Below are 5,699 nucleotides of genomic sequence, written 5' to 3' on the forward strand. Positions count from 1 at the left end.
ATCCCCTTACTGATGAAAATGCTGATGTGTCAAATACTTATTTTCCCCGCTGTATGTATTTGATAAAGGAGAGCAATCAGCAATAGCAGCTTTGTTTGGTTCATGGAGGTCTGCACACATCCTGATTCCACCAGTTTTCTGTCCTGTCACCATGATCAGTGATACCCATGGTCAGGCATAAATTTGTTCGATGACACCAGCTTTGAGTAAACGATCCAGTTCTGCTGAAACTGAAGCCCCCACAGCAAATGGGAGGCGTCACAGCTTCTGATGAACTCTTCACTGTGGGGTCAATTTTCACTTTACACAGTAAGTATCTGGAGCAGCAGGGATGCAAGAAGCAGTGTATTGTTTTTTACAACATCATAGAAGCAATAATAGCAGTACTTGGGGGTAGATCAGTGCTGCCTTCAATGCTGATGTTCAGCGCTTCCATCAGTAATTCTAATTTCTTTATCCAGTGCAGGAAGTGCAGATGCTGCTGAGCCTGTTTAACCAGTGCTGATGTGTTGACCAGTCCAAACCATCATTTTTCTGTAATTCCTGAAACTTGATATTGCTGACTACCTGCACAGTGTTGTCAGTGGTGAGTGACAAGTCCACCAGTCGCTTCATCTCCTCTCTACAGGACAGATCTATGTTGTCCATAATAAGACACGTCTCTGATGCGTGATCTGGAAACTTGATGATGTTATTAAAGGCAGTCATTTGTCAGCAGCATCAACAGCAGTGGGCTCAGCTCACAGCCCTGCAGGGAGCCGATGGAGACAGAAATGAAGCTGCAGATGCTGTTTCCCACTCTCACTGAGTGAGGAAGTCCTGGGGATGTAAATCCCTGGGGATCAGTTTGCTTACCAGTTTCAGAGGGATGATCAACTAACCAATAGCATTCATAGCTAACTGTTCTCCTCTAGATCTGTCAGGCTCAGGTGAGGAAAAATGAAAAAATAAAAGACTCCCTTCATGATTGTTTCTCTTTTATAATGTTAAGTAGATGCCGACACACCACGACCGTAATGTGAACATCTGCAGTGTTTCCAGTCCTGTGCCAAAAATCACACAACAAACCACACTGGCCCTCTTTAGCCCCTGACTTTGCCTCTTTCATCTCTTATGCTGCATCTCCTCATGATAAATACAGGAACAGGGTTGAGTTTCATTTGTTACTGTTGAGTGACGTGAAATAACAAATAACTCTCCTCAAATGTGTTAAAACAAAAGTAATGAGCCTTTTCTGAAAATGTAAGGAGGAGAAAGTACAGACATTTGTTTAGAAATGTAACGAGTAGAAGTAAAAACTTGTCAGAAAAATAAATACTTGAGTAAAGTACAGATACCTGAAAATTCTACTCAAATACTATAACAAAGTAAACAAGTATTTGTACTTTGTTACTTCCAACCGCTAAATGACACACAGGCAATTTGGTGTATAAGTAAAACAGAATCTGGCAACACAAAGCAAAGTTGGAAACCAGCACAGACAGACTTCATAGAGATGATCTCGCTGATCCTGTTGTAGAAACAGGTACAGGTACAAGTGAAGGCTGCAGTACTACAAAGCTCAGAAGCCTCATCATTACTTTAGTTCCTGTTGAAGATCAGGAACTAAAAGAAGGAACATCTGTAACATATTTAATGACATAACTGTAATTATAATGTAATTACTAAATGTATTAAACTAATGTGTGACATCACTTTACTACAGCAGAATGTAATGTGATTACAGCCATGTGTTAGACCCAACCCTGGCTTATATGATATTTGCTATTCACTTTATTGTCACTTTCTCTCTTTCACTTATTATTTTTTTTCATCACACCTGGTTATTTCCAGGCTGTACTGTAAAGTACTGCTGTTATGTTGTCTTCATTAACTCACTAACTTTGAAAAACTTCAGGAGGAACAACAGAGAAGGAAGAGCTTCGAAAAGAACTTTAAAGGGTCATTTGTTATATATTTGTCATGGGTGTCTATTAAAAGCTGTGATGTTTCTCCCTCCTGTCTGCAGCTGGAAAACAAGCTCCAGGATGAGAAGAAAAGGAACGCGGAACAAGAAGCAAAACTCAAAACTCAGGTTTGCTTTTTAAAAAAATCTTTTTACATTAAAAAGTAAAACTGATTCCAACAAGTTAAACTATTCAAACAAACGCACGAAAAACATGTTAATGACACTGAAGTACAGCTCTGTTTAATAAAATAGTAAATAAACTGTGAATGTTTAATATTTTCTTTATTGTGTAAAATCAGATTTGATAAATGTTCGATTTTGTGCATTTATTTTTTAAGTAAAAGATACTTTTATTTTGGAAGGCGCTACTTTCAAACTGAGATATTTGGGTGGCTGTAGCTCAGGTGGGAGAGCAGGTCATCTACTGATCGGAAGGTTGGTGGTTCAATTCCTGGCTTCCCCTAGTCTGCATGCCAAATATTCTTGGGCAAGATACTAACCTGAAATTGCTCTCCGATGCATTCATCGGAGTATGAATGTATGTGAATGTCAGTTAGAAAGCACCTAGGAAAAATGTGCTTGTGCGAATGGGTGAATGCACAAGTTGTGTAAAGCGCTTTGAGTGCTCAGAAGAGTAGAAAAGCACTATATAAGAACCAGTCCATTTACCATATTTCCCTCATTTATTTACAGATACTTCTACATTATTTATTTTCATCAAACAGCAAATATTTACATAATACAGCTTTAATGTGACTCTGGTTGTGATTTCATTATTGTGTCTTAAACATGTTTCTTCATGTAATATTTCACATTAATGCTGAAATCATCGATCAGCTCCAGCAAGAGACAAAAACAGAAAAGCTGAAGAAACATTTAGAATAATGTTTATTTTTTTAACTGGCAGCATTTAATGTTGTTTGAGTTTGTTCCTTATTAAGTACTGATGCTATCACACAGCTGATCAAACAGCACTGAGTGAAGTGAGATTTAAAGCTTCTCTTTATTGTTACGTTTGATGTGATTAACTGTGTGCGAAGAGACAAAGACAAGAGTGAGAATATTGACATGTTCATTTCTTTTTTTTTTTTTTTTCTTTTCTTCTTTTTTTTTTCTCAAAGCATGACTGTTTTCTTATAATGAAGGTCTCCTTTTTAAAGCTTTCGGGTTGTGCAAAACCTGCAAAAGAAAAACAGATTGGGTCACTTTGAGAACATGACTGAGAACTGAGTCATGATACAGTGCATGCTGCTGCAGAGGAGCAGGTCTGTTAATAATTTCCTTGTTTGACTAAAACAAACACACAACAAAAAACAAGCCAGGATAATTAGTGTTTAAATAGGTTTTAAACAGCTCTCCAGTTATCATTAGCCACCAGTAACAGATGCCAAGATCCTAAAGCTCAGTTTTGCTGCATAGCAGTGTGAGTAGAGGTCAGTTAATGTTCTTTAGATACCCAATCATTAGCTTTGACCTTGGCTTAAAAAGACTGTAGTCATTCGAGCCGTTTACTTTATTACCCCTGGGACAAAAACAAAATATTTCATTTAAAGTCTGTGCTTTTCTGCTCGGCTTGGATAATGATGATAGATTCCATTATGTGGATTCTATCATCCAGTGGGATTCGCCTCAGCAGGAGATCGGAAATAAATCTGTTCATTATTTGTTTATCTACTTTTTATACTTTTTATAAAGAGAGGAAGCTTGTTTGGAAGACAGTGCACGGGTCTATCACTGCATCGTGGAGCAGCTGCCTCCTGTACGGCTCAAGGTGGTCAGCCTGGAAAGCATGCTCCCACAGCGGCCGCTCTGTCACTTGGCCCCCCCAAGTGCTGTTTCAGTTAGGCACTGTGTAGAGTGCATAGGATCTGCCAAGAGTCAGCAAGATCAAAATCTGCCCTGGAAAGCTCAGAGGCTCTGCTAAACCAACTGCTGCGGGCAGAGGATCTTTTTTCCTAAACAGGGGTGCAAGTCAAAAAACTCCACACACATTTTCACAGCACTCAGCTCTGCACCTGGCATGTAAACCGCTAAACCCTCAGGACGCTATACTGCTTTTAGTAAGTACAGAAAATTGATTGTTATTGTTTGAGGTGCTAGAAACAAAAAGAAAAATCTCAAGTTCGTGTCACTTGTTCAAAGTTCAAAATGTTCTGTTTTGTCATCCTTGCACAATGCTGCAATGGGAGAGCAGCAATACAGGTCCCTGAGGCTGGAGAGTGGAAACACCTCACTTGTATTTTACTATTGATGACAGCTTTACATCTATTAGGTGTTTTTTCCCTACAGAGCCAGAAGGGGACCCTATGTTTTTGGGGATTTTTTAGCTGTCAGTACTCATTTTGCTAGTATCTTTGTAATTGGATCTGATGTTGTTCCCAGCTTTCTATGCATAAAAGTCTAAATGTGGAGTATTTATTTGTTAACAAATGTCTGAAACAGGAACTTTTTCTATACATTGAACAAAATTATAATTCATGTTGACATTCAAAGAAAGTACTGACTTGCAGAAATGTAGCAACTTTCTCTGATGATGTTATGGACTCTGCTGAGACAGCATCTGTGCTCGACTTCCTGGATGGATGGAGGAGAAGTCCTGATGATCTTCTCTGCAGTGATTTCGTCTCTGAGGCCTTGAAGCTGTCAAACCAGATGGAGACACAGCTGCTCAGCACACTTTTGATGCTGCCTCAGTAGGAAGTGGAGATGATGGAGGAGAAAACTGTGCTCTCCTCATCCAAAATGCAAAGTGCAGAGACTGCCGAGACTGTTTAACCAGTGCTGTTTAATGACCATTCCAGGCTGTCAGTTATCTAAAACCGTGAAACATGGCACAGTGGCATGGTGGTTAGCACCATTTCCAAGAAGCAAGAAAGTCTTGTGTTCAAATTCACCATCTGGCTGGGATTTGCATGTTCTCCCCGTGTCTGCACGGGTTCTGTCCAGATAATCTGGCTTCCTACCAGAGTCCAAAGACTTGCAGTTAAGGAGTTTAGGTTTACAGATTACTCTGAATTGCTCATAGATGTGAATGGTTGTTCTCCTCTGTGTTTATTGAGGAGTAATAGGTGAGGGGTGGTGTAGGTTCAACAGCTAACAAGATGGTGTGTCAGTCAGAACACAGGAAGGAGGACAAGAGGTTTCCACTTTGCTGAACTGTCACAGTCAGCTGGTTTATCGTCACTTCAATGCTCAATGTTGCCAATAGTCTGTAGTAAATAATAAGTTGCCGTTTGACCAAATATATTACAGCAACACTGGTTAAACTAATATAAACTCAAAATATAAAGTAAGATACAGTTACACATCCAACTATCCATATAATGTCCATGACATAATATATAAAGCAATAAATATTACATTACTGGGTTCAACAGTAACATACAGAGAACTCAGATTAAACACAGTGGTAATGTCATACTACAAGCAGAGAAATTCAGTCTAACCATCATTAAATGTGCCATCGTGTGGCTGAATAAAATTACTACACTATGGCGCCACATGCCTTATTAACCACATGAAAACGCGCTATAACCAATGTTCCCTCTAAGCTGCACGCATGTACAATCGCGCACTGCTGGCACAATATCTGCACACAAAAAAAATCTAACCTGAATTGAAATTAAAATAAATACATTAACCCTTTAGAGCCGATCGGAGCGGACACGCTCTGTTATGCGTAACTATTTTTAAATCCCAGTAGCACTGCAACCACGTAAGCTAGCGCAAAAATTTTTTTTGCATATGAAAC

The 5,699-nt window shown here is 39.3% G+C and overlaps 1 long non-coding RNA gene across 1 annotated transcript in view; it reads left to right on the forward strand.

Annotated features, from left to right (window-relative positions):
• Positions 1 to 58: 58 nt before the first annotated feature.
• LOC121813599 overlaps positions 59 to 5,699 on the forward strand; it is an 8,092-nt gene continuing 2,451 nt past the window's right edge. The window contains exons 1-2 of the long non-coding RNA XR_006053781.1: positions 59 to 586; positions 2,009 to 2,074. This is a non-coding gene — a long non-coding RNA (uncharacterized LOC121813599). The remainder of the gene's footprint in view (positions 587 to 2,008; positions 2,075 to 5,699) is intronic.

Source organism: Haplochromis burtoni, unplaced genomic scaffold (assembly GCF_018398535.1).
Source record: "Haplochromis burtoni strain Fernald_Lab_line unplaced genomic scaffold, NCSU_Asbu1 Contig_2004, whole genome shotgun sequence".
Classification (NCBI taxonomy): Eukaryota; Metazoa; Chordata; class Actinopteri; order Cichliformes; family Cichlidae; genus Haplochromis; species Haplochromis burtoni.